Source organism: Eschrichtius robustus, chromosome 1, assembly GCF_028021215.1.
Source record: "Eschrichtius robustus isolate mEscRob2 chromosome 1, mEscRob2.pri, whole genome shotgun sequence".
NCBI classification, from domain to species: domain Eukaryota; kingdom Metazoa; phylum Chordata; class Mammalia; order Artiodactyla; family Eschrichtiidae; genus Eschrichtius; species Eschrichtius robustus.
This window is the reverse complement of record NC_090824.1, coordinates 88989594-89008859: the sequence shown is the minus strand read 5'-3', so window position 1 is coordinate 89008859 and position 19266 is coordinate 88989594. Positions and strand designations below refer to the sequence as shown.

The 19266-nt window shown below is 40.3% G+C and overlaps 1 protein-coding gene and 1 pseudogene across 2 annotated transcripts in view; one reads left to right on the top strand and one right to left on the bottom strand.

The window, feature by feature from the left end:
* Positions 1-19266, bottom strand: part of MGA (MAX dimerization protein MGA) — a 159838-nt gene that overhangs the window by 121825 nt on the left and 18747 nt on the right. The gene's annotated exons all lie outside the window — the stretch shown is intronic.
* On the top strand, positions 4471-14900 carry LOC137761566 (N-terminal kinase-like protein; annotated as a pseudogene).

Here is a 19266-nt window from a genome sequence, read left to right as displayed (position 1 = left end):
GCCCAGACCCTTCGCTCTCAACCAAAGAGATTGAAATCTGATCTTATAGAGATATATAAGTTATCAGGCATGCCCTCCCTCCATCCCATATCTCTACCTGTAACCTTATTTATATTCATACTTCTCCTTACCTCTCTTTATTTCAGTCACAGGAAATGAGGTGTCCCTCCTGTTCAAAGCCAGCCCATCTACCTGTACCCTTGACCCACACTGTGACTCCCATGCCCTTCATACCTCCTTCAACACCCTGCCCTACCAGCCATACTGTATTTTAAATCTTCAACCTCTCCTTCCCCAATGGCACCTTTCCCCTCACCACAGATACAAGGTCAGGTCTTATCCTAAAAAGAAAGCCCTTCCTGGCTCCCATCCAGTCTCTTCCTCTTCTCAGCACACCTTCTCAAAAAGAAGTTATTCTCTTTTTCTCTCTCTCCTTCCCTCTCCCCACTCCCTCTCCCATTCCTCTTTTCCCCCAACTCTCCCTCTCTTCCTTCTCCCTCTTTCCCCCCTCACTTCTCCTCTCTCTATTTCTCCTCTCATCCCCTTGCTCCTTCCCCTTCTCCTCTCTCTATCCTCTTCTTCCCCTCCTCCTTTATCACCTGCCATTTACTCTTCCACCTACTGTGAGGGGAATTCTACCCTTAACCCCCTACTGAAACTGCTTTTAAGGTCACCATGACTTCTTAATCGCCAAATCAAATGAACATTTTTCCTGTCTTTATTTTTTTATACCAATGTACTGTATTTGACACTGTTACTGTCTCCCTCTTGAATTCTTCTACTCATTAACACATTGGGCAGCACACAGTAGACACTCAAATATATTTGAATAAATGAATAAGGGTACAAAATGAAACAACATCATGCATTTTTCTATCTGGAGAATGAGTATGAGTCAACAGCCCATGAAACATTCATGGTAATTAACTATAACACCACAAACCAAATTAGACTAAGCAGCACGTATCAGTAATGGAACAATCAGTTCAATTACATGATTTTCTCCAGTCATCCTCAGCACCAAAAATCATAAACAGAAAACCAGGACTAATGATAAGCAAGGGCACAGTAATGAAAATTCTAAAGCAATCTAGAGTGCAAAGAAAAGCACAATACAAACCTTTTTTATATTTTTTACTAAGTACCATATATGATAAAAACTATACCTGTGTGTCATGAGGACACATATAAAGGAAAAGAGCTAAGCATAAATCAGTCTGCGGCACCAAATGATTAATAAGAGTTCACAAATAAACCTGAAGTTCAGTTTATCAAAAGTTATGAGAAGTGAACTAGCAGAAGACACACATGAGAATGTAGAATTACTGCCATCTCATGACAAATTTAAACCACAGAAGATTCACTTTACTTTGTTTCTAAGCAGATTTCTTCCCACACATTTTCCCTTAATTATTCCCACCATCGACGTTTTAAATGATTTCAGGCGCTAATGTCAGCAGCAGTACTTACTTAAAACGCATTCCTGACTTGTAAAGAAACCTTTCCAGATACAAGATGAAGACTCAGAGACCAAACATTATGGTCCAAACACACCAGAATCCTCTGCACCTTCTTGCTATCTGGAGCATTTTGATATAGTCAACTATACAAAGCAAATGGCTTTCTCCAACACGACTACTAATAGGCTACAGATTTCATAGCATTTTAAGTTTCTAAAGCATTTTAACACATACTTGTTTCATTTATAACTCAGACCAAGTCTATGAAAACAGGCAAGGCAAGCATTAATGTTCTTTTACAGTGAGACAACTAAAGCCTAGGTTGTTCACTCATCATAAATCCCAAAGCTAAAACGTGGCAATCAGGCCCCATCACCTCCAAATTTTCTCCTCTCTCTCTTATTCCTTTGTCCTCAACCATTCTTGCCTCCTTCCTATCCATCTTAAAGGAAAAGGTATCTCTCCTTTCTAAAACTAATCCACACTGAAACTCTTAAGCCTAGAACCCCCAACAGAACCTTCAATTAACTCCTTTTCCTCACCCACAATATCTGCCTTTCCTCTAACTACATCTCCTCATTCTATAAATATGTTCAAGTCTTCCCTTCCTAAAAAAAAGAAAAAAAAAAAAAATTCCTCAACCCTACCTGTCCCAGAAGCTGTGACCCACTCTCCCTCCATCCTCTCCCTGATAAACTCTTAAGGTCTACAACTGTAGACACTTGTACCGCACTTTCATCTCTCCACTAAAACGTTCCTTATTAAAGGTCACCAATGAATTCCTAGTGGCCAAACTCAATAACCACTCTTCAGTTCTTATTCTTAAGTTTTTGGCCTTTGTCCTAAGGTATTTGACACCACTGACCATTTTACCCTTCCTAAAACCTGGCTTCACCTCTGGGCTCTACTATGTCCCTCTCCCATTCTCCTACCACTGACTTCCTTCTTAGTCTCCTTTACTTAACTCTCGTCTTTTGCAAATTACCTACATGTTGATCCTCTGCAGAGCTCCCCCTCTCCTTTTCTCTATTCAGCTAAACACACTTCCTGAACAATCTCTTCCACTCCCATGCCCTAAGTTACCAACCATATGCCTATGATTTCCGAAACTCTATGGTCTCTACACACCCTTTGATTCTTTTAGGAAGAAGCTAGAACAAAACAAAAGTTATATTTATTAAATCTCTGGGCAGGAAGGAGGAGAAGAAGAAGATGGGATAATTTTCTAAGCTTAGAAACAAACAAATACAATGAAAACACAGGTTTGACTGCATAAAATTTTTAAAGTTCTGTAAACTAAGACAAACAACATAGAAAATAACACGTACATATATTAACTACACACATACCTATAAATATATAACTTGATAAATAAATGGAAAAATCAGGAAATTTACTAAAGAAAAAAGTGAGCTATTACTTAAAACCACTGAAAATGTTCAACATTACTAGCAATTTAGTAAGTTCAATTCAGACCTATTAATTTTTTTTATAATGAGGCAATCCATATAACTTTCATAAAACTTTTAAAGCTGTCCTTGGGCCCCCCAAATTAAGAATTACGATTCTAGATATATTTCTATTCATGTTCTAAGATTACCATTAACTTTTTGTTGTTGTTGTTTTGTAACATTATTTGACAACCAGCAATTAGTTCTCATCCACATTGACTGTAGATTTTTTAAAGTAGTGACAGGTACATAGGTAACCAATGTATAGAGCTTGTTATGATGAATCTTCACCCTCATTACATTTTCTGGACAAACACACATGGATATAGTATGCAACATTCCTTATTCCTTTGGCCCACATAGTGTGGTGAGCCTGGTGTCAATGCACACATCTAGAGTTCCCATCTCTTTCATGGAAAATTTCTGGATCTCTCTGAGTGCCTACAGGGCACTCTTCTTTTTTTTTTTTTTTTTTTTTTTTGGTGTGCTGGGTGGTATGCGGGATCTTATTTCCCCAACCGGGATCGAACCCATGCCCCCTGCAGTAGAAGCAGAGTCTTAACCACTCCAGGGAATTCCCAGGGCACTCTTTTTGAAGCTCACTCCACGGATGCGCTTGTGAATGGCGATGACATATTTATTCTCTGGACACCACCTCGCTGATGGCAGAATGGTCCTTCTTCTTGCCACCCTTCTTTGCAGGAGCCATTCTGCCAGGTCCAGGTTAGAAAGGAAGAACGCAAGGTACTGCTGCATTTGCTTTTTAAATAACATTATAATATGTTCTTAACACTCAAAGTCACCCCTACCACATTTCAGGCACTCTTCTAGATGCTAGAGGATACAGCAGTGAACAAAACAGATAAAAATCTATGTCTCCCTGAAGCTTATAGGATTCTAGTCTGGGGGTACGGAGAAGAGAAAAATTAAATAAGTAAAATATATAACATGTTATATGATGACTAAGTGCTATGGAAATAATGCAGGAAAGAGACTAGTAGAATTGGGAAGGGTTACAAGTTTTGATAGTGTGGTTAAGGGCTCCCTGAAAAGGTGGCATTTACATAAGACTTAGAAGAGTTGAGGGAATAAGTCATATCTGGGAGAAGAATATTCTAGGCAAAGGCCCTCAGATGGGAGCTTTCCCAGGATGTTTGAGGGATAGAGGGATAGCAAGAAGATATTAGGACTAAAGAGAAGTGATAGAGAGGAACAATAATAGAAAATGAAATCAGAAAGGTAATGGGGGAGGAGGAAGAAGATCACTTAATATCCACCATGGGCCCTAAGTATCTCCACACACCTCTATTGAGTATGTCAAAACACAAGGCCTTAACTGTCCTCTGATTCTGAGCCACTTCTATAGCTACTCACATAGGCAATTAAGTAAGCCAAAGCAAGGCAACCACAACATGACCACTATACCACTGCTCACTCCCAGGGGGCGGGTGGGAAGTTGGAGGTTTAGGGGCAGTAGGAGATCACGGCTCAGTTTTGGACAGGTCAAATTTGAAATCCTATTAGATATCCAACTGGAGATAATGTGTAGATAACCGAATATGAGTCCAGATTTCAGAGAAAAGGCCAAAGCTAGAAGTATAAATTTGGAAGTCAACAGTGTAAGAGACTAAATGAGCCAAGGAAATAAAAGTTTTTTTGTTGTTTTGGCCACACCACGCAGCTTGCAGGATCTTGGTTCCCCAACCAGGGACTGAACCCGGGCCATGATAGTAAAAGCCCTGAAAGCCCAGAATCCTAACTACTGGGCCACCAGGGAGCTCCCACAAAGATTTTTTTTTAAAAGGTGATGACCAAGGTGTGAGTCTGGAACATTCTAACATTGAGAGGAAGAGAGATTAGGAGACCGTGATATAGGAGAAGAACTAGGAGAATGTGATGTCCTGGAAGCAAATGGAAAAATGGTTTCAAGAACAAGGAAGTAATCAACTGTGGCAAAGTTGTTGACAGATCATGTGAAATGAGGAATGACCACCAGATTTAGCAATGTGGAGATAGATGGTCACAAGGTATAATTCTAGAGGACTAGTGGGTTCAATATCGTAACTGAATTCAAGAAAAAATGGAAGGAGGTTAATTGTAGGTATGGAGACAAGAGTTTCACTCTAAATTAATATTTATTTATTGAATGAATGATGAATGAATGCATCCCTAATCCTATCAACTGTGCAATGAATTCACATACTTTGCCCATGGAAATATAAAACAGTACAATCTCTTTGGAAAGAGACCTAATACACATCTCAACTGGTTTTTAAAATGCATAAGATACACGGATAGATAGATAGATATTATACCTCTAGAAAGGAATTCACCAAGATGTTAAAGGACTGGTTATCACAGATTGTAAGATTACAGCTAACTTTAATTATCTTCTATATAATATTTCTATATTCTTCAAATGTTCTACAATGAACATGTATAACTTTTATAATCAATAGCTTTTTAAATGTTCATAGCCTATGCCTCAGAAGATATATGTAAGTATTGTTTCTAAGGAAATAACCTGAAATTTAGAAAAAGTTTCATGCACCAAAATTTTTATCATGGTTTATTTAAACAGTAATAGCAACATCCAAGTTTCCAACAACAGGGGCTAGAAAAAGTTTAAGGTATGTTCTCTCAATGAAATATCAAGCAGTCATTTAGAAGGACGTTGGTTAACTGGGGAAATGTTTATATTAAAATTAACTGAATAGGGACTTCCCTGGTGACCCAGTGGTTAAGACTCCACGCTCCCAATGCAGGGGGCCTGGGTTCGATCCCTGGTCAGGGAACTAGATCCCGCATGCAGCAACTAAAGATTCTGCATGTGGCAGTGAAGATCCTGCATGCTGCAACTAAGACCTGGCTCAGCCAAATTAATAAATAAATACTTTTTTAAAAAAATTTTTAAATAAAATTAACTGAATAGGGACTTCCCTGGTGGCACAGTGGTTAAGAATCGCCTGCCAATGTATGAGACACGGGTTCGAGCCCTGGTCTGGGAAGATCCCACATGCTGCGGAGCAACTAGGCCCGTGAGCCACAACTACTGAGCCTGCGCTCCAGAGCCCACGAGCTGCACCTACTGAGCCCACGTGCTGCAACTACTGAAGCCCACGCACCTAGAGCTCGTGCTCCACAACAAGAGAAGCCACTGCAATGAGAAGCCCGCGCACTGCAACGAAGAGTAGCCCCAGCTCACCGCAACTAGAGAAAGCCCGCACGCAGCAACGAAGACCCAACACAGCCTAAATAAATAAATAAATAAAATAAGATTAACTGAATAAATGTGAATAGGTGGGTAGTGGATTAGTCATATGTGATTCTCTCCCTAACCAACTCTAAAACAACAGTAAAATCATTTTTTAAAAGTAAAAGATGACAACGAAGACTAAAGGAAGAACAGTGGCCGAGAGAGGAGAAAAAAAAAAAAGACTAAAGGAATAAAAAAAAGAGGACAAAGAGATTAGGAAAGGACACAAAACAAAAGATGTCAACAAATTTTTGGAATTTAGAAAAATGTTTAAGTGATTTAGGAGAACAGAGGAAGTGACAAATTAAATGCCTAGCAAAGGGGGTACAAAAATGAACAAGTCATTTCACTTTATTGAGTAAATGTTTGAAAGCAATTGTCCACTCACATGCTTTCATTCCACAAATGTATCCTAAGTGCCTACTAGAGCATACAAAAGTAAAAAAGACAAAGTCCTTTAAGGAGCTTACCTCCTTGTCATCTAGATTTCCATTTTGAAGCGTGTAAGCTAGGTTAACATAGATTCTACCTGTCACTTAAACCAATACTTTCAGGAAGTCAGCAGGAATGATACGTTGAACATACAAACTCTTTCTAGCTAATTCCAAAGAGTGATACCAAATGTTACTGCATACTTCCTCAGGAGGCATATAATTACTCAGAGTAACAGACCTCTTTGGCAACCCTTAAGAAAACTCTGTCCTTAGGTCTTAAAATTACCTCAACACAGTATTTAGTGCTTTCCTTGTAGTGTTCACTGCTTTGAGTTTTCACGTACCTAAAGATATCTGTGGTAGCTTTCTTTTAGAGAAAAATTAAAACTTCAATATTCTATCTATGCAAAAGCATTACTCACTCTACTCATCTTTTTATTTTTTTGGCCGTGACACACAGCTTGCAGGATCTTAGTTCCTTGACCAGGGATTGAACCCAAGACCCAGTAGGGAAAGCGCCAAGTCCTAACCACTGGACCACCAAGGAATTCCCATCTACTCATCTTTTTATCAGGTGAACAACACTGGAAAATATTTGTTTGGCGTGACCATGAGGTTACAGGATTGCTGAAGTGAGCATAACATTAACATTAAAATTCATAGCATAACATTAAAATTCATTAGCATCAATGAGCTAGAGAAACTGGATAGAGGCCAAAGGTTAAATGCAAGGTGACCATTATTAACAATACCCCTAGCCAAAACTAGAAATCAAAATAGGAATAGTTCCTAGCTGCAGAAAAACCAAGGAACAGAAATACAATGATGACTTCCTCCTTCCTAATGAAGATTATGCAACATGTGGATAATTTATATTGGTGGTCGTATCATAGGAAAAATATATCTACGTGAACAATCTGAGCCAGTCATCCCCAACTAAGTGGTTTTTCAGATTATAACTTAATAGTTAATATCAATCTCCTAATAACAAGACCCTTCCTATCACAATTTGCATCAAAATGTTATAAATTAAGTAAGTGGTAGCTATGGATTATCAAGAGCCTTTGGTTCAAGCCAAAAGACAACTGAGAGACTTACTAGATTTAAAAAGTGGTGGTACAAACAATCCAATTCAAAAAATAGAGAAAGGACTTGAAGAGACATTTCTCCAAAGAACATATACAGATTGCCAACAAGCACATGAAAACGTTTTCCACGTCACTAGCCATTAGGATAATGCAAACTAAAACCACAATGAGATACCAAGTCATGTCCATTAGGATGGGCATAATTAAAAATAAGAAAATAACAAGTGTGGGGAAGAAAGTGGAGAAATTAGAACCCTTGGGCATTGCTGGTAGGAATATAAATTGGTGCACTGAGGAAAACAGGTGAATTCTCAAAAAGTTAAACACAGAATTATCAAATGATCCAGCAATTCCAATTCTAGGTATATACCTAAAAGAATTAAAAGCAGGGACTCAGATAGAACTTCTACTCCAATGTTCATAACAGCCTTATTCACAACAGCCAAAAGGTGGAAACAACCCAAATGTCCATTGACAAACAGATAAACAAAATGTGGTATATACAAACAATGAAATACTACTCAGCCCTAAAAAAGGAAATTCAAACACATGTTACAATATGAATAAAACATAAAAACATCATGCTAAGTGAAACAAGCCAGACACAAAAGGACAAATATTTTGTATGATTCCAGTTATATGAGGTACCTTGAGAAGTCAAATTCATAAATACAGAAAGCAGAATGGTGATTGCCAGGGACTAGAGAAGGAGGGAATGGGTGCTTAGAGTTTAATGGGTACAAGTTTCAATTTGGGCAGAAAAAGTTCTGGGGCTTCCCTGGTGGCACAGTGGTTAAGAATCCTCCTGCCAATGCAGGAGACACAGGTTCAATCCCTGGTCTGGGAAGATCCCACATGCCATGGAGCAACTAAGCCCATGCGTCACGACTACTGAGCTTGCGCTCTAGAGCCCGTGAGCCACAACAACTGAGCCTGTGTGTCACAACTACTGAAGCCCGCGCACCTAGAACTCATGCTCCGCAACACGAGAAGCCACCGCAATGAGGAGCATGCGCACCACAACGAAGAGTAGCCCCCGCTCGCTGCAACTAGAGAAAGCCTGTGTGCAGCAACAAAAACCCAACGCAGCCAAAAATAAATAAATAAAATTTAAAAAGAAAAAAAGAAAAAGTTCTGGGGCTTCCCTGGTGGCGCAGTGGTTAAGAATCCGCCTGCCAATTCAGGGGACGTGGGTTCAATCCCTGGTCCAGGAAGATACCACATGCCGCGGAACAACTAAGCCCATGCGCCACAACTACTGAGCCTGCACTCTAGAGCCCATGAGCCACAACTACTGAAGCCCACGTGCATACAGCCTGTGCTCCACAACAAGAGAAGCCACCGCAATGAGAAGCCCGCGCACCGCAACAGAGCAGCCCCCACTCGCCGCAACTAGAGAAAGCCCAAGCGCAGCAACAAAGACCCAATGCAGCCAAAAATAAATAAATTAAATAATATAAAAAAAAAAAAAAAGAAAAAGTTCTGGAAACAGATTGTAGTGATGCACAACAATGTACATGTACTTAATGCCACTGAGCTGTACAATTAAAAATGGTTAAATTGGTAAATTTTATGTTATGTATATTTACCACAATAAAAAGTGATGGTAACATTTTCAAGGAAGCATCCCAGGTAAAATTTGAGTAGAATTGCTAAGATACAACTTTATTCCCCCCTTTGAAAAGAATGTGGTATAATGATCAGCTGATGAGAAATAACCTTTGTAAAGGATGGATAAATCACAGTGCTACCAGTTCACTCATTCTTATCTCAAAGAATGATACTTTCTGTATCTGAAATTCTGTTTTAATACAATGTTTGTAAGACGAATGAATCCTTTCCATCCATCCTAGGGCCAATTAATTGCCCTGATTTTCAAAATAATCCACATTGTGGTCCCAAAGAATCCCTTAATCTTTTAGCTCCCATCATTGCCTGCCATAAATCCTGCCCTTCAATCACAATGGTTTACTACTACACCTGAACATAATTTATACTGATCTTCCTCTGTAAACTCTGCTTCTCCCTTTGGAATTCCTATCTCCCCATTTTTAGTAGCAAGATAGCTGAGATCTAGAACTTTGAAGCCAGATTATCTGGGTTCAAATTCTGCCTGCACCACTTGTTAGCCATGTGACTTTGAACAAAGCACTGGGAAAGCAAAACTGACACTGCCTTGCCACCATTATGAATAAATGTCACATCCCATAGATAGGGAGAAAGAAAATACTTTGTATCTTGAGATAAATTAAAAAATAAGGGCGGGCTTCCCTGGTGGCGCAGTGGTTGAGAATCTGCCTGCCAATGCAGGGGACACGGGTTCGAGCCCTGGTCTGGGAAGATCCCACATGCCGCGGAGCAACTAAGCCCGTGAGCCACAACTACTGAGCCTGCGCGTCTGGAGCCTGTGCTCCGCAACAAGAGAGGCCGCGACAGAGAGAGGCCCGCGCACCGCGATGAAGAGTGGCCCCCGCTCGCCGCAACTGGAGAAAGCCCTCGCACAGAAACGAAGACCCAACACAGCCAAAAATAAATATAAATTAATTAATTAATTAAAGAAACGTTTAAAAAAAATACTTTAAAAAAAAAAAATATATAAGGGCTTCCCTGGTGGCACAATGGTTAAGAATCCACCTGCCAATGCAGGGGACACGGGTTCGAGCCTTGGTCCAGGAAGATCCCACATGCCACGGAGCAACTGAGCCCGTGCGCCACAATTACTGAGCCCGTGTGCCACAACTACTGAAGCCAGTGTGCCTAAAGCCCGTGCTCCACAAGAGAAGCCACCACAATGAGAAGCCCGCGCACCGCAAGGAAGAGTAGCCCCCACTCGCCGCAACAAGGGAAAGCCTGCACACAGCAATGAATACCCAACACAGCCAAAAATAAATAAATAAATAAATAAATATAAATTTTTTTAAAAAATGAGTCACTCTCTGTAATTCTGATCCCCAAAATAAATGAAATCTTGAGCATTTTCTGTAAGCTTGGACTCCCTAACTAAACCTTTTCCCTAACTTTTAAAATACTGGTATCCAAAAAAATGTTATGCAACAAAAAAACAACCCAATCAAAAAATGGACAGAAGATAATAGACATTTCTCCAAAGAAGACATACAAATGGCCAGTAAGCACACGAAAAGATGCTCAACATCATTAATTATTAGAGAAATGCAAATCAAAACTACAATGAGGTACCATCTCACAACGGTCAGAGTGGCCATCATTAAAAAGTCTACAAATAACAAATGCTGGAGAGGGTGTGGAGAAAAGGGAACCCTCCTACACTGTTGGTGGGAGTGTAAGTTGGTACAGCCACTATGGAAAACAGTATGGAGGTTCCTCAGAAAACTAAAAATAGAATTACCATATGATCCAGCAATCCCACTCCTGGGAATGTACCCAGACAAAACTATAATTCAAAAAGACAGGGACTTCCCTGGTGGCACAGTGGTTAAGAATCAGCCTGCCAGTGCAGGGGACATGGGTTCGATCCCTGGTCTGGGAAGATCCCACATGCCGAGGAGCAACTAAGCCTGTGTACCACAACTACTGAGCCTGCGCTCTATGGAGCCTGTGAGCCACAACTACTGAAGCCCGTGCGCCTAGAGTTCATGCTCTGCAACAAGAGAAGCCACCACAATGAGAAGTCCATGCACCACAATGAAGAGTAGCTCCCGCTGGCTGCAACTAGAGAAAGCCTGCGCACAGCAACGAAGACCCAATGCAGCCAAAATTAAAATAAATAAATAAATAAATAAATAAATTTATTTTTAAAAAAGATACATGTAGCCCGATGTTCATAGCAGTACTGTTCACAATAGCCAAGACATGGAAACAACCTAAATGTCCATCAACAGATGAATGCATAAAGAAGATGTGGTACATATATATACACTGGAATACTACTCAGCCATAAAAAAGAACAAAATAATGCCATTTGCAGCAACATGGATGCAACTAGAGATTATCATAGTAAGTGAAGTAAGTCAGAAAGAGAAAGACAAATACCATATGATATCACTTATATGTGGAATCTAAAATATGGCACAAATGAACCTATCTACAAAACAGAAACAGACTCACAGACATAAGAGAACAGACTTGTGGTTGCCGAGGTTGAGGGGAGGGGTGGGCTGGGAGTTTGGGGTTGGTAGATGCAAACTACTACATTTAGAAAGGATAAACAACAAGGTCCTAATGTATAACACAGGGAACTATATTCAATATCCTGTGATAAACCATAATGGAAAATAATATAAAAAAGCATGTCTACGTGTATAACTGAGTCACTTTGCTGTACAGCAGAGATTGGCACAGCATTGTAAATCAACTATGCTTCAATAAAAAAAATTTTTTTAACAAGGCACCAAAAAAATGTTATGACCTTTGTGGATATAACAATCATGTTAAAAAACTGCTGTTTTCCACCATGACAAACTAATGTAAACTCAATAACTTTGGTGATCTCATGTTTTGTCCCAATAAATGCCTGTATTTTTTGATTCAGTGAGCCAGTCAAAATCTGACTCCCACTATTTCGCAAGTAGATCTCTATTCTTTTCTAAAAGCTTTAGTTCCTGAGATTTCCTTTCCTGTTACCTTAATTCCAAAATGTTTCTTATTTTTCTTTTTAATACTTATTTCTTTTGTAATACATCTCCTTTAAATGACAACCCAAAATTCCAAAGCCTCCTTTTGACCTCCACCTCCAAAATCTTAGTGCCCTTCCCCAGAGGTAACCAATATTTAAATTGGGTGTGTATCCTTCCAGACTTTTCATTTTTAATGATTTTCATACATATATATGGAATCATTGGAAACACACACTCTAATCTCCAGTTTCTTCATTTCTGTAACTGGAATGGAAACTACACCTGTCTCATAGGGTTGCTGGAAAGACTAAATGGAAAAAAAAAAAAATCACATAAAGTGCTATGTGCACTGTGCTTAGCACAAAGAAAAATCCCATTCATCTTTCAAGGTCCAGCTCAGATCACAGCTTCTCCATCAAGTTTACCCAGACTATTCAACTGCTGGTAATTTCATTTTTTCTCCAGTGAAGTTTCCTCAACACTCACTGGACGTATCATACAGTGCCTTGGGTCATGGCCCATCCTATAGCTAGTAAACACCTGGAGGGCAGAAATTCAGTCTCAGTATCCTTCAGAACAACTGACACAGGGTTCTATACAAAGTAGGTACTCAATAAATTAAAATACTGAAAATTTCTAAGAAGCAGAAGCCCATGTAAAGTTTCTTCCTGACACACCTAGTAAAATTCAAGTGTTTTCAGACTTTTAACTGTGTAAAAGGAGCTGCCTTAGGTTATCAAGTATATAATGAAAGCCAATTTCTATTAAGTAGAGACCCAAAATCCCACTGATAAAGCATTCTATGTTTGTCTATTTTTTTCCTCCATTTAGAGTTTAAGTGCTTGGGAGGCAGGCAAATCTAGTAACTTTATTAATAAAATATATGTAATAATGCTATTATATAAACACAACTAGGTTTATATAATGAATATATTCCTTAAAAGTCACATCTAAGTTATTTCACTTTAAATGCACTGGAGAAAGCCAAAAAGGAAATAATTAACAGATATACATATATAACTACACAATATTGAACAAGAACAAGGACAGCACGGGGAAGTATGTAGAATTAAGTAATATAATGTTCATATTTCCTAAATCAACCCTTTCTGATGAAGACTTTTCTTTTTTTGGCCATGCCACACAGTTTGCAGGATCTCAGTTCCCTAACCAGGGATTGAACCCGGGCCACGGCAGTGAAAGCATGGAATCCTAACCACTAGGTCACCAGGGAACTCCCTGATAAAGACTTCAAAAAAAAAGTGAATGTGAAAAATCTCATAAAAGTATAAAAGTTAAATTGCATTTAATTATACATTTGACAAATCATTTTTACTGAAAAGAAGAGTCCTGTAATAAGACACCTAGCACATTTGCTGCTCCCTGGTTACAATACTTATATGTGGTGACCCTGTAGGAGTAGGCTCTCCATGACCCCCAGGAGCAGACGGTCAAGTCCATGCTGCTCCTGGCCCCAAAGCTAAACGAGGCCAACCTCACCGTGGAGCTGATGAAGCTCTTCACGCAGCTGCAGGCCAAGGACGAACAGGGCCCCATTTGGTGCAATACCACCATTTGCCTGGGCAAAATCAGCTCTTACTTCAGTACCAGCACCAGACACAGGGTCCTCACCTCCGCCTTTAGCTGAGCCACTAAGGACCGTTTTGCACCATCCCAGGTCACGGGTGTTTGGGCTTCACTGCCACCCACAACCTCTACTCGATGAACGATTAAGCCCACAAGATCCTGCCTGAGCTCTTACAGCCTCACTGTGGATTCTGAGACATCTGTGCAGGACGAGGCCTTCAAGGCCATTCGAAGCTGCCTGTCCAAACTGGAGTCTGTGTCAGAGGGCCCTACACAGCTGGCCGAAGTGGACTTCTCATGCAGCCAGCTGGGCAGGCTGGGCCGTGACAGGGGTCTCCTTCCTCACCTCTGTGCTGATCCATGCACACCCCACAGCTGCTCCAGCCGAGACCAACATCCCCCAGAGACCCATGCCCGAGGGACTTCCTTCCCCAGCCCTCACCCCTGTCCCTGCCATATCCACGACCTGAGGCCACTGGGAGACACAAGAGGGCAAGGACACAGAAGAGGACAACAGTGCTGCCAACAGATGGGAGGACAAAGACTGGGGCAGCTTGGAGCAGGAGGCCAAATCTGTGTCGGCCCACCAGGACTTCTGGAGTACTGGGGGCCAAGACAGCTGGGCTGGGCAGAGCGGCAACCCTGGCCACAAAGCCCCGGAGTCAGACTGGAGCAGCTGGGAAGCTGAGGGGCTCGTGGGAGCAGGGCTGGCAGGAGCCAAATCTCCCAGAGCTGCCCCCTGAGGACACACATCTGGCCAGCGAGTATAACTGGGATGGACCGGAGCTTAATGACAAAGGCGACCCCTTCGCTACCCTATCAGCACGTCAGAGGAGGCTGGTGCCCAGCCGAGACCGGACTCTTGGGATTGATGACCACTGGGAGGTCCTGGAGACTGAGAGCCAACAGGAGAAGACTGAGCTAAGCTGGAAGAAATGATAGGAGCATCAGCGGGAGATGGAGGCCAACTGCGCTGAGAAAAAGGTGGCCAAGGACCCCATGAAGCTGAGAACTTGGAAGCTGGACTGAACTGCCAGTGTGGGCGCTTCCCAGCCACAGAGAGCAGGCCCCGCAGATGTATGTATTATACAAGCCATGTGAGTCCGGCCCACCTGGCAAGCACATCTCACGTGTACATAATCAGAGCCACAATAAATTCTATTTCAAGGAACGAAGGGAGGGAGGGAGGGAGGAAGGAGTATATGACAAGGTTCCCAACCTCAAGGAACTTACTTTCTAATAGAGATATGAACTGAACACATGGAAAAAACTAAAGAACCACAGATAACATAGATGAAGTATTAAATCAAGTGTAGTAGACTGATGCTATAGGAGTTCAGAGACAAGGAAAACAACAAAGACTGATTGGAATCAATAGAAAGTCCTGTAGAGTACAGTTCCTCACCCCGGGTTGACTATTAATGAAAGTAAGACTCCTCTGAGCAATCATCAACAAAAATCACCTTACTAGACTACTTTGATAAGTGAAACACGCATGGTCCTTGTCTCAAAGTGTTTATAATCAAAGAGGATACAGAATAAATACCAATTAAAACATTATAGCTCATCACCAGGGAGCCTCAAGAGTGCTGCTAATAATTTTTTCTTGATTTAGGCACTACATCAAGGGTATATTCATTTTGTAAAAATTCAACAAGTTGAACATTTATGATATCTGCACTTTTCTATATGTATGTTACACTGTAGCTTATTTTTTAAAAAAACAAAAGGATTATAGCTCCAGTCCTAACCATTTTCGTAGGGTGCAGTTATACATCTCCCACTGCCTACTGAACAACACCATCTGGATGTTCTGCCCCCACCTCAGACTCCATCTTGCCTTCAAAAACCAAAATCCCTCCACATTTTTCTGTTTCGATCAATGGTAGATATTCAAGCTGAAAACCCTGGACTTAGAGGACTCCCCCAACCCAGGTGAGTTATTAAGTCCTATTTCAAATCTAGTACGAGAATATAGCAGCGAAAACGACAAAATCCCTTCTCTCATGAAATTGACATTCTAAGGGGCAGTGACAAATACATTTTTAAAGTCAGATAATGATTACATACTCTGATAATAGCAACAAAGAATGAAGCAATAAGGGAGGGTGCTTTAAAACTGGTGGTCAGGAAAGACCTGAGAGGTGATTTAAACTGAGAAATGAATGAACCAGACTTGGAGAAAAACATTCCAGGGAAAGAGAAGGTAAGTGCAAAGACATTAGAGTCAAGACAAACAGTCCATTCAAAGCAAAGAACAGCCAGTGTTGCTACAGCAGAGAATGAGAGGAAAGGTGACAGGGGATAAGGCTGCAGAGGTAGGCAAAGGTCAGATCATGCAGCATGCTGTAGGCCACTGTAAGGAGTCTGGATTTTAAAAGTTATACTTTAAGTATCTCATCTCTGTGCTTTATTTCCACTATCACTTCTCAACTTCAGCCTTTATCATCTCATGTAAGGCCTATGTCATTTTAATAATCTCCTAAACATTGTCCCTAATTTTAGCCTCTTCCCACTCCAAAGCATTCTTATCACCATAGCAAAATTAAGTATTTTTTAAAGTGGTGTGATACATTATCACTCTTCTGCTCAAAAACCTTCAAAGGGCAACAAGATAAAAACATCAGCTCCTTAACATGAAGCTCAAAGCTCCCAGTAATAGGGGCGTAACTCTCTCCCTCTCTAACCTTACTATCATACTCCTAAACAAAACCTCATTGTAGCCAAACTGCTCCCTGAACATAGTGCATTTCCCACCATGTGATCTTAGCTCACAATATTCATCCTTCCACCTCCCCAAACAACCTTCATACCCTTGACTCTTCTCTAAATCACCATTTCTTCTGCAAATAAAGTTCTACCTCAGTAGGAGGCAGGAAAGGAGAATACTCCCACTGAGGAAACAACATGAGCACAAAAGCCTGAATGTGTATGTGATATTCACACACAAAAAAAATAGTGTCCTATGACTGAGCACAGAATGCATGAGATGTAACAGGAAATAAAGCCATTCAAGGGGATGGTTAAGAGCTATGTGACCCTATGCAAATTATTTAACCTCTCTGGGCTTCAGTTTCTTCACCTGTTGAATGAAGGTAATAACAGTGGCCATGCCACAGTACTGTGGCAATTTAGTCATTCACTCAGCAAATGTTTCCTGAGCACTTATTCTGTGCACCAGCAACTGTCCTAAGTGATGCGGAGACAACAGTGAACAAGACAGACAAAATCTCTGCCCTGTGGTACTTAAATGTTAGTAAGGGAAATATCAAACAAGCAAAATAAATAAATATATGATTTGATATGTTATCTAGTGATAGGTGCTACAGGAAAAATATAAATAAATAAAGCAGAGAAGGACGATAGGGAAAAAAGCAAAATTCAAGTCAAGACATGAAAGAATTGAGGAAACAGCCATGCAGTGTTCCAGACAGAGGAAATCAGAAATGAAAAGGCATGATTAAGGAAAAGCAAGGAAGCTAAGGAGCTGGAGCAGAGAGTGGGGGTAAGTGGTAAAAGATGAGGTCAGAGAACTAAGAGGGAATCAGATCATATAGAACCTTATAGGCCACTGTAAAGATTTTAGCTTTTATTTTGCCAGAAATAGGAAGCCATTGGAGGGTTCTGAGCATGACATGACCTGACTTTAACCGCATCTCTGATTTAACAGCATCTCTCTGGCTGCTATATTAAGAATATACTAAAAGAGAACAAAGTCAAGAGGAAGAGACCACTTAGGAGATTAAATTAGATAATTGTGCTTAACACAATGTCTGGCATATAAGTATCCCTTAAAGGAGGCTATTTTTCCCAGAGTAAGAATGATTTCCTATCTTGCTGGACCAAACACTAGTAAAATAACCAGCTGAATTAAGGCTGAACTTTGGGGGCAAGGCAAGTGTATCTCATGTAATTTTAGGCTCATCAAAAATAAAAATGTTTAAACAAACAGTAATTAATGACTTTTATAATGATTCCCTATTTTCCATAAAGATGACACAAGAATGTCTGTTCCTATCCATATCTTTACTAGCATGCCACTCAGAAGGCAGAGCATACTCAAGAAACAGAATTAAGGAGAACTTGAGAAAATAAAGTATGCTTCTGCATGAAAATATTTCAATCTGGAAAAATCTGCTTTTTTCAAATCTACTATTTCAAAATGGCACCGTGGTTACCTCTATTGATCTAATTATCTTAAATTCTTACTGGCAATATAAAATGCTGGTTGCAAGAACTAGAACTATTTAAAATAAAAAGGCAGTTACAACACTTTAAAAAGAACTGGAAAGTAACCTGCAGTGCTGAAAAGCTTTCATTTTGAAAATATAAATACAGTTAACAGCTTGGAAAACAGTCTGATTGACACTAACATGCATAATCCTGGGAGGAGGAGGAGAAACGTACATGTGTACTCTGACCTCTCCTTCCAAACTTAGTGAATGCAACTTGGGACAAAATTCTTATGATTCTCCAACCTCTATATTAGGCTCAGGGCTACGGACTATCCCATTCCCACTCCTTAATCCTAAAGCCCTAGAGTATCACTTCAAGCTATCCCACACTTTGTCTATGAAATCAAGACTCCACAGTTCCAGGAAGAGTTCCAGGAGGTAGTTATGGGCTGTCAAAACACTGAAAAAGGCATTTCAGTTTGTAAAATGATGATGATGTTGATGATAATAGCAACAAATATTTACTAAGTGCTTACTATATGCCAAGCATTGTTTTCAGCACTTTACATTCTTATCTTATCAATTCTCACAGCAAGCCTAAAGTAGACATTATTATCTCCACTGTACTGAGGAGGAAAAGTGATGAGAAAGTGGTGGGAACAAGAAGCCTTCACAGAGGGAGGGGGGAAAAAAATGACTGGTTTAAAAAAAGGAACACGAAGTAAGTAAATAAATAAATAAAAATTTAAAAGGATCATGAAATTAGAAGAGCAAGGGACTTTTCAAAAGGAACACTGGAAGCTAGAAGCAGGTCCTTCAAAAATTCTAAAAGAAAATGAGTTCCACCATAGAGTTCTCCTATTCTATCTTCTTAGATGGTAAAGGTGGTGGGTAGATGATAGGGATCATCAAACTACTAGGCCTGATGCCTACTTTTGTAAATAGTTTTACTGGAACACGGTCACATCCATTCATTTATGTATTGTCTGCAGCTGGTTTTGAGATACAACAGCACAGATGAGTTGTTAAGGCAGAGACCCTCTGGCCCACAAAGCCTAAAATATTTACTATCTGGACCTTTACAGAAAAAATTTGCCAACCCCTGGTCTATGAATATAAGAGACAATGATGGCCATGAAAAATGGAGGGCTGATGGAGGTTGATAAGCATTTGGAAAATAATGGTAAGACTGCAATGGCTCACTTTCCTGGAAAAAACAG